The following is an 11,066-nucleotide window of genomic DNA, read 5'->3' as shown; positions in this document are numbered from 1 at the left end:
ATGGAGCACTGGGTATTATAAGCAAACAATGAATCATGGAACACTACATCAAAAACTAACGATGTAATGTATGGTGACTAACATAATGTAATAAAATAAAATTTAAAAAAAAAAAAAATTTTTTTTTTTTACAATTACCAGTAGGTGGCAGTGTTGCCCCATGAAAAAAAGACGATCACCAAAAGTTACTGACTCCTGAATTTCCAAACCTGGTAATGAGGGTATTCTGGGTTAAAAATGGATGAGAAAAAGTGGGTTTGAGTTTTTTTTTTCTCTGCAGGCCAGCTTTTCCTTGAATAAACCAATGTCTGCTCTCCCTCCTTCCCATTCATCCTGAGCCCTAGAGATTTCTGTAAAATTGACTTAGACACCTCTCATTCCAAGGCCTGTGGGAATCTGAAGCCCTCCTCAAGATTTCTGCACTCCATTGACCCAGAAACAAAACTGAACTCCCTGCCTAAAAGCCTATTCACATTAAACATTCATGAGTTTAAGAGCCTTTAGTGAAGATTTGGAAGAAAGGATAGCAAGCAGAATTTATATAGCAGCAATGCAAACAACCTCAAATAAATCAGGCAGCTTCTCAGGTTTCAGAATGTCCTTTGGCCACCCACCACCATGTGGTTTTACTGAATTCATTTGTTTCAGACTTCATCTAGTGGGTTCCTCTTTTTCTCTTCTTGGCCCTGGAACTTCAAATTCTTTTCCCTCTCTCCTTCATCTTTTCATATTTCTCATCTCCGTCATATTTCTCTGTTCCTTTTCCTTTCCCTCTCCCACCTTTTCTCTCCCTATCTTACTCCTACCTCCAAACCTACCAAGGTGCTCTACAGTAGAGGGCCGTTCACTCAGTGCGATCCCCCTCCTTTAGTAGTGGCAGTTTATTACCCTGAAGTAGAAAGCAAAACAATCTTTCTGTTTTCAAGTGTAATAAAAATACTTTAAAAAACACCCTGCAGATATTTTTGTAAGAACTTCCATCAGGGTTTTCAACTGGTGGTTGCAGGTTTTTCTTTAGCAGGGTATTATTGAATGAACTTCTTATGTTCTTTCCTCCTCCTTCCATTTTCCATATGCCTAGAAAATAAATCCATTCTTTCCATGATCTATCATATTTGTATTATTTTCTGCTGCTGTTTTATTTTTTCATAGGGTTATTTGTACAACTCAGTGTGGTCCCAGGATTGGTACCAATTTGCAAATTGTGATTGGTCTGCTGTAGGGGACCATTCCCTCCCCCCTACCAAACTTTCATGAAAATTTTCAACATAAAGAAAATTTGAAAGAGTTGTTGAAAGAATCTGTTTACTTAGATTCTATGATTCTTAATATGGTGTTATATTTGCCTTCTACCCATCCATTTTATTTTTTGATGCATTTCAAAGTTAAGTTCAGGTATAAGTATACTTCATTCCTAGACATTTTAGCATGCATGTAATTAACTGGAGTTTAATATTTATTTTCAATTTGTGTGTGGGGGGGTGTAAAATTTATGTCACAGTGATATCCAAATCTTAAGTATACCATTAGATAAAATTTGACTCATGCGAAAGCCAGGGTTGCCCAAACCCCTGTCAAGATACAGAAAATTTCCATAGAGGATTTATTTGGTTGTTAGTTTTTCCACACATAGGGAGTATAAAATGGTTAAACTCTATAGACTTTTTCAGGTCTGCATAAATTATTGGGAGGAAATTACTTACAGTAAAAGAGATTTTAGCTGAGTTTTATTTTGTATGTGTAACACAGAAACACATCTCAGATTAAGGTCTGCATCTGTGCCTTTTGTTTCATTTCCATCACAATGACATTATAAGTAAGCAGAAACAGAAACAAAATGATCAGTGTCTGTTAGTTAAGAGCAAGAACTAGATCTTTTTGTTTTATTTATTTATATTTATATTATCTATATCTATCTATCTATCTATCTATATCTATCTATCTATCTATCTATCTATCTATCTATCTATCTATCTATTTATCTTATCTATCATCTATCATCTCAACTACCTGGAATGCTTTATACTTTGGCACTCAATAAATACTTGTTGTCTCCAGACTATCTGCTATAAAAATTTACTGGGTCTATTTTATAGCTATAGCTTGTTCACCTAGAAAATGATCATGAAGTCAAAGCCACAGAAAGTGTCACACATCTTCCTCAGCTGTTCATCAATCACTACTGAAGTAGGGTTAAAGGTAGAGGATGTGATACTGAGAGCCTTTCATGGGCACAGAGGTGAAGAAAGAAGAGCAGCTAAATTCAGACAGAACAGCTTTGAAGTCCCAGCAATAAAGAGACCTGGATTCTGAGTTCCCTTATGATTCCTATTGGGAGTTCAGACCCAGTGCTTGACCTTTCCAGGTTCTGCCGGTGCATGCAGATGAGTAGTTACTGCTCCTTGAAGATTTTTTATATGGAACAATCCTGATACATGCTTATAAGAAGGAATATATAGCAAAAAAATGGTAGCATTTTTTTTAATTAAACTAAGTTATAGTCAAGGAATTCAGATATACTTTTAAAAGCTACACCAAATTTCAATACGCCAAATGCCTGCCAAAGCACATTACAAACCATTGCTTGCCATTCTTTATTTATGAGTGTGGTTCCCACTTCACTGACTTAAAGTCAAATATCTGATGAATTCTGTCTCTGAATTGCCATCTTGGTCACAAATCATTTTCTTCCAGATGGAAATTTTCTCCCGAAGAAATAACAATAGTATTTTGGTCAGTGTTCAGTTGTGGAAAATAAAAATTCACTCTAACTGTTTAAGCAGAAAGAGATTCATCATGGAGTATTAAATGTTTTACAGACTGTAGGTTGAGCTTCCAGGAATAGTTCCCAGACCCACATTGGCTGAAGAGGGATTGTTACGTTTGCCACAATTGGGATGCGGTAAAGCAGAAAGACACCACCACAACTATCAGCTCCAGTGTTTCTACTATGAACAAAAAAATAACCTGCCAACTTAGGAAGCTGCACTTAAAGCTGCTGTCCCAGACTATGCCACTGCTGTTTCAAGTCATCAGTGCAAGTGGATGCCGAAGTCAAGGTTAACATCTGATTGTAGGAACTTAAATGAAATCTAGAACCCTAAGTGCAAGAGATTGGGCAATAGTTTTTAAGCTTTTTAGCCCCAGTACTAGAAGAAGGTGTTAGAACATGTACTGAATGAGCCATTCCACAGTGTCTAGTAGAAATAGCCAGCATTTGGAGATTTGACCAAGGTGGCCATATAGGAGGCTCCTGAACATCCTTCCTTTCATGGATGTACCAAATGTACAGCTACACTGAGAGAAGTACCCTCTGGAAGAAATCCAAAAACTAGCTGGGCCAACTCCACACATTGGGCGGAAGAGAAAATACCTAGTGGTTGGAAGGGCTGAGACACACTCACCACAAATCATATCCCTGTAGAGTGTCATAAAATTGAGAGGGAACCCCCAAATCCCAGCTTCTCTTTGGGGAACAAAGATTTTGGACTGCACATCTAGCACCCCAACTTATGACTCCCAACTGAGGGACTGACTGCAATCCTCCCTCTTTGTGACACAGATGGATCTTGCACACCCTTGCCTGCTGAGAGCCGCTAAGAACAAAGGTGGTGGCTTGGATAATCATAAAGGTTTGAGAGATTACTAGGAGCTTGGGCTAAACTGATTAATGAAGTTCATCTACCTGAGACCACTCTGTTAAATTGGGAGAAGTGGCTTTTATATCTAATGTGCAGAAACCAGCAGAGTCAAGACATCTAGATCTGAAAGCCAACAGGGCTTACCTCTACAAGACCCACAAGACTATTGCATACAAAGAAGCAGTTCTTAATGGGTGTGTGACCGCTTGACACAACTGTCTCCCTAGGCTCAGAGTAGAGGGAGCAGGAAAAAACACCCATCTTCTAGTCTTTCCCTGAAAAGGGTCTGACTGTATACATGCTATTGTTTGAGGCTCTGGCTTTTTTTTTTTTTTTAAGATTTTATTTATTTGAGAGATGGTGTGCACCAGCAGGGGTGGGTGGGGGGGTGGGCAGAGGGAGAGGGAGAAGCAGACTCCCCACTGAGGCTGATCCCAGGACTGAGCCATCCAGGTGCCCTGAGGGTCTGGCTTATTAATTTAGCATGTATCTCGTGACTGGCTGTGATATCCTCTAAAGACTGGGAAAGCTGTTGGAAATTTCCACAGCCTTAAACTTAGTGGCCAAGATCTCTCTGGAAGAAGCTTGTACACATGTATGGACCCCCAGCTTTTGTGGCTACAGCCTGAGGGATGGGCCCCCAAGCCACCTAGCTCTGATAGCCAACAGGGTTGCATGCATGAATCCCATAGGATTATAGCAAACAAGCAGTTTTTACATGGGTACAGAAATACCCCTCTCTGGCTATAAACCTGTGCTTGGCACAAAGAGGGCAGGCAAAAATGCCCATTACCCAGGTTATCCCTGAAAGGGGCTGAACTACATACTTTTATAGTTGCTGCCTGAAGGTCAAGGTTGTAATCAGCCTGCATCTAAGTGCTGACTATAATCTTCCCCCTTGTGACACAGATGGGTCTTGCATACCCATACTGGGAGCCACTAAGAACAGAGGTGATGGCTTGGGCAGTCATAAAAGTTTGAGAGACAGGAGGCTGGGCTGAACTGATTGACAAGCTTCATCTACATGAGACCACTCTGTCAAACTGGGAGAGAAAAGTCAATATTATAATGATAAAGGAGCCAATTCATCAAGAGGATATAACATCTGTAAATAATATGCACCTAGTATAGGAGTACCTAAATGTGTAAAGCACATATTAACAGATCTGAAGGGAGAAATAGCAGTACAATAATAGAAGGGGACTTCAACATCCCTCTTTCAACAATAGATTGTCCAGACAGAAAATCAATAAGGAAACTTGGATTTAAATGACATATTAGACCAGATGGACCTAAGAGACATATACAGGACATTTTATCCAAAGCAACAGAATCCACGTTTTCAAGTGCACTCGGAACACTCTCCATGATAGATCACATTAGGCAACAAACAAGTCTTAATACATTTAAGAAGATTGAAATCATATCAAGCATCTTTTTTGGCCACAGTAGTATGAAAGTAGGAATCAATCACAATGAGAAGATTGAAAAATTTACAAGTATTTGGATATTACAGCATGATTCTGAAGAACAAATGGGTGAAAGAAATTAAAGGAGAAATAAAAGTATCTTGAGACAATGAAAAAGGAAACAATATACCAAAACTTATGGGATACCACAAAAGTAGTTCTAAGAGAGATGTAGTGATAAATGTCTACATTAAGGAAAAAGATCTCAAATAAACAGCCTACTTTTATACCTCAAGGAACTAGAACAAACTAAGCCCAAAGTTAGTAGAAGGATGGAAATAACAAATATTAGAGTGGAAATATATGAAACAGAGACTGAAAACATGATAGAAAAGATCACTGTAAGTAAGAGCTGACTTTTGAAAAGATAGACAAACCTTTAGCTGTACTCATCAAGAAAAAAAGATTGAAAATCAGAAATGAAAGAGAAGACCTAACAACTGATACACAGAAATACAAAGGATCATAAGAGAACACTACCAACAGTTTTACCCCAACAAATTGAAAGAAACGGATAAACAGATAAATTCCTAGAAACATACAACCTGTCAATACTGAATCATGAAGAAATAGAAAATCTGAGTAGAACAATTACTGAAAGGAAATTGAGGCAGTAATCCAAAGCCTCTCAGCAAAGAAAAGTTCAGGACCAGATGGTTTATTGGTGAATTCTACCAAACATTTAAAGAATTAATACCCATCCTTCTCAAACTCTTCCAAAAAAATAGGGGTGGGGGGGAACACTTCCAAACTCATTTTAATAGGTCAGTATTACCTGATATCAAAGCTAGATCTTGACACTACAATAAAAGAATATTACAGGCTATTATCTCTGATCAGTGTAGATGAAAAATCCTCAATGAAATGTTAGCAAACTAAATTCAACAATACAGTAAAAGCATTATACACTGTGATCAAGTGGGACTTACTCTGTGGATGGAGTGATGGTTCCACATCCACAAATAATGTCATACACCACTTTGAAGGATAAAACTCCTATGACATCTCAATAGATGCAGAAAAATCATTTTATAAAATTCAACATCCTTTCACCATAAAAACTCAACACACTAGGTGTAGCAGGGAGATACCTCAACATAACAAAGATCATATATGACAAGCTCTAAAGCTAATATACTCAATAGTAAAAAGCTGAAAATTTTTCCTCTAAGATTGGGAGCAAGACAGGGGTACCCACTCTTGTTGCTTTTTATTCAACATAGTACTGGAATTCGTAGCTAGAACAATTAGACTAGAAAAAGAAATAAAATAATCCAAATTGAAAAGGGACAAGTAGTCTTTTTTTGTGGATGACATATATAGGAAACCTAAAGACCCAGTCTGAAACCATTAGAACAAATGGATTCTATAAAGTTGAATGATGCAAAATCAAAATACAAAACTTAATTGCTTTTCTATACACTAACAACAAACAGATATAGTTCCACTTTCTTGTGAAGCTTTTGTCTACTCTCACCCTTCCAAGATATTTATATCTTCCTGACCATTTCATTACTGCATATATTTTTCTATTATTGCATGCACTGAGCACTTTGTTACTGTTTTGATTACTAGATTATGATTGTTTTCAGTTCAGTGTTATACATATCTCTATCCTCAATGCTTAGTATTGCCTGATACACAGTAAGCACTTAGTAAATGAAGTACATTTGTCAAAAGGGTGATTGGAAAGGAGTTAAGATGGCAGAGGAGTAGGGGGACCCTGCACTTGGCTCGTTCCTTGAACTCAGCTAGATAAATATCAAATCATTTTGAACACCCAAGAAATCAGTCTGAGGACTGAGAAAACTGCACATCCACAAGTAGAAAAACAACCACTTCATGGAAGATGGGGACTGCAGAGAGTTGATTTGGGGGAGGAAAACTACAGGTGCTATGGAGGGGAGGGAGACTTGATTGTAGAGAGAGGAGTGAGAGAGAGAGAAAGTGAAGCAGCAGGCAGAGAATTAAAAACTTCCCCCAAACCATTGACTGGGAAAAGGAGAGGGGCTGCCTACCTCAAGTTATTATAAGCAGTGGAGTGCAAAGTCTGAAGTTTTAGAAGTCTGAGTCATGGGGTCGTGCCTGGTGGGCTAAATGGTGCTTTTGCAGGGAAGGAGGGCAGAGACCCGGGAGCAGGCAGCATGGTCTGAGAATCTCCTGGGTTGCATGGGGAGAAAGAGTACCCCTTCTTGGAGTGCATTTGGGAGTGGTGGCACGGCCTCTCCGGGGACAGAAGACCTGGCAGCGCCAACATGCTGCCCATTCCCTACCATAGGAACAAAGACACCAGCTGAGGGCAGCAAGCCTTGGTGCCAGCTTATTGCTATGCTTTGCCATAGACTCTGAACCACTGCTTGGCTGTGTGACTGCTTTTCTGGGACAAAATGGCAAAAGTGCAGCAAGACCCTCCCCCAGAGGATCAGTGCAGGTCTGTGTGGCATGGGTCCATAAAATTTGATTTTGAAACCGAACTGCACAACTGAGAAAAAAAGAGTACTGTGCCACCTGGCAGGCAGACAGGTGGGACATAGGGTGAAGGCAGGGATCTGATGGAAGCCTGGGACAAAAGAGGGGTGATTGCTCTTCTGTGAGGGCTTCCTAAAGAGTGGTGGGCTCAAACTCTTTGCTCCAGGGAGGAGAGAGCGGGATGATGCCATTTTCCCCACTGTCCATCAGCAATGACCAGGGAGCCTCAGTAATGCAGCACCTCCCCAGTGGAGACTGGAGTCACTTACCTCAAGTCCCACCCCACTGCACCCTGCAAGTGCATATCCACTAGAGCAAGTCCGAATCAGCTCAGCAGGTCTCTCCCCTAGAACACCAGCACAAACCCTTTGCATGCACCACATCTACTGATCATAGAGTGCTGCAAAGCTTCAGCTCTAAGGGAAATTGGATCCAGCTATTTTGTTTTCTTTTGTTTTTTGGATCTAGCTTCTTTTAACAAGCAGACCAAAACAGACCTAGGATCTAGCTTCCTTTTTTTTTTAAATCTCTTTTTATCTCTTTTTAATATAACCATTACTCTCAGGGGCAGGAATACAACAGGCTTTCTTAATCACACACAAAAAACAGTAACCCAGGCAAAATGACAAGATGGAGGAATTCACCCCAAAAGAAAGAACAAGAAGAAGTCACAGCCAGGGATTTAATCAATACAGATACAAGTAAGATGTCTGAACCAGAATTTAATCAATAATCATAAGGATACTAGCTGGGCTTGAGAAAAGCATAGAAGACACTAGAGAATCCCTTACTGCAGAGATAAAAGAACTAAAAACTAGTGAGGCTGAAATAAAAAATGCTGTAACTGAGATGCAAAACAGAAGGGATTCCATGACAATGAGGATGGATGAAGTAGAGAAACAAATCAGTGATAAGGAAGATAAAATTATGGAAAATAATGAAGCTGAAAAAAGGAGGTAAAGAAAGGTATTCAATTCCAAATGTAGATTTAGGGAACCCAGCAATTCCTTAAATTCCTTTTTATCATAGTCCCAGAAGAAGAAGAGAAAGAAAAAGGAGCGGAAGGTTTATTTGAACAAATTATAGCTTCCCTAATCTGGGGAAGGAACTTCTCTAATCTGGGGAAGAAAACAGACATTGGAATCCAAGAAGCACAGAGAACTCCCTTTAAATTCAGTAAGAGCCAGCCATCACCCAGACATATCATAGTCAAATTCACAAAACAGACAGGGAAAGAATCCTGAAAGCAGCAAGGGAAAACAAAAGTCCTTAACCTACAGGGGAAGATAGATCAGGCTTGTAGCAGATTTGCCCACAAAAACTTGGCAGGCCAGAAGACAGTGTCATGATATATTCAATGTGCTGAATGGAAAAAATACACAGCCAAGAATACTTATCTAGCAAGGCTGTCATTCAGAATGGAAAGAGAGATAAAGAGTTACCAGGACAAACAAAAACTAAAGGAGATTGTGACCACTAAACCAGCCCTGCAAAAATATTAAAGGGAACTCTTTGGGGAAAAAAAGACCAATGGAAACAAAGACTAGAAAGGAACACGGAACATCACCAGAAACACCAACTTTACAGGTAACACAGTGGGACTAAATTCATGTCTATCAGTAATCATTGTGAATATAATTGGACCAAATGCTCCGATCAAAAGACATAGGGTATCAGAATTGATTAAAAACAAAAACATCTATATGCTGCCTACAAGAGACCCATTTTATTTTATTTTATATTATTATTTTTAAAGATTTTATTTATTAGAGTGAGTGAGAGAGAGCACAAGTGGGGAGAGGGAGAGGGAGAAGCAGACTCCCTATTGAATGGGGAGCCCGACCCGGGGCTCAATTCTGGGACTCCATGATCATGACCTGAGCCAAAGGCAGACATTTAACCGACTGAGCCAACCAGCCCCAAAGAGATTTCTCCACACTGCAAATTGAAAGTGAGGGGATGGAGAACCATCTATCATGCTAATGAATGCTAAAAGAGAGCTGGAGTAGCCATACTTATATTAGACAAACTAGGTTTTAAACCAAAGACTGTAACAAGACTGGGGCATCTGGGTGGCTGAGTTGGTTAAGTGTCTGCGTTTGGCTCGGGTCATGACACTGGAGTCCCAGGATCAAGCCTTGCATCGGGCTCCCTGCTCAGCGAGGAGTGTGCTTCTCCCCCTGCCTCTGCCCTGGCCCCTGCTCCTTCTCTCTCTCAAATAAATAAATTAAAATCTTAAAAAAAAAGCACAGATGGTAACAAGATGAAGAAGGACATTATAGCGTAATTAAGGGGTCTATCTATCAAGAAGATCTAACAACTGTAAATATGCCCCCAAATTGGGAGTACCCAAATATATAAATCAACCAATAAAAAACATGAAGCTCATTGATAATATTATAATAATAGTAGGGCATTTTAACACCCTACTTACAGTAACGGACAGATCATCTAAGCAGAAAATCGACAGGGAAACAATGGCTTTGAATGACACACTACCAGATGGACTTAACAGATATATTCAGAATATTACATCCTAAAGCAGTGCAAATACATATTGTTTTTCAGCGCACATGGACCATCTCCAGATTAGAACACATACTGGGTCCCAAATCAGCCCTCAACAGGTACAAAAAGATTGAGATCATAACATGCATATTTTTAGACCATAATGATACGAAACTTGAATTCAACCACAAGAAAAAATTTGGAAAGACCACGCATACATGAATATTAAAGAACAACCTACTAAAGAGTGATGGGTTAACCAGGAAATTAAAGAAGAAATAAAATACATGGAAGCAAATGAAAATGAAAACATGATAGTCCAAAACCTTTGGGATGCAACAAATACGGTCAGAGGTAAGTATATTGCAATACAGGCCTACCTCAAGAAGCAAGAAAAGTCTCTGGGCACCTGGGTGGCTCAGTTGGTTAAGCGACTACCTTCGGCTCAGGTCATGATCCTGGAGTCCCTGGATCGAGTCCCGCATCGGGCTCCCTGCTCGGCAGGGAGCCTGCTTCTGCCTCTGACCCTCCCCCCTCTCATGTGCTCTCTCTCTCTCATTTTCTCTGTCTCAAATAAATAAATAAAAAAAAAAAATCTTTAAAAAAAAAAAAAAAGCAAGAAAAGTCTCAAATACACAGCCTAACTTTACACCTAAAGAGGCTAGAAAAGGAACAGGAAGTAAGGTCTAAAGCCATCAGAAGTAGAGAAATAATAAACATCAGAGGAGAAATAAATGATATAAAAACAAAAAAACCCCAGTAGAATAGATCAATGTATCTATTTACTTATTTAAAAATCATAATAAACTCACCATATGTTAACATTAGAGCAACTATGCCATCACACCATGTAACATCTGGAAAAGGGGAAAGAAGAGTCTTAGTATTATTATGGAAAGAGTTTTAACCTTGCCCGCTCCCTGAAGACAAGAACTACTTTGAAACTGCGGCTTCCGGGGCGCCTGGGTGGCTCAGTCGT

At 39.5% G+C, this 11,066-nt stretch overlaps 1 protein-coding gene across 6 annotated transcripts in view; it reads left to right on the top strand.

The window, feature by feature from the left end:
* LOC145723448 (uncharacterized) overlaps positions 1-11,066 on the top strand; it is a 1,060,322-nt gene that overhangs the window by 43,428 nt on the left and 1,005,828 nt on the right. The gene's annotated exons all lie outside the window — the stretch shown is intronic.

The sequence above is a fragment of the Leptonychotes weddellii genome, chromosome 9 (genome assembly GCF_054177405.1).
Source record: "Leptonychotes weddellii isolate Sample4059 chromosome 9, ASM5417740v2, whole genome shotgun sequence".
Taxonomy (NCBI): domain Eukaryota; kingdom Metazoa; phylum Chordata; class Mammalia; order Carnivora; family Phocidae; genus Leptonychotes; species Leptonychotes weddellii.
The sequence above is the reverse complement of the archived record's forward strand: the minus strand, read 5'-3'. Positions and strand labels throughout refer to the sequence as shown.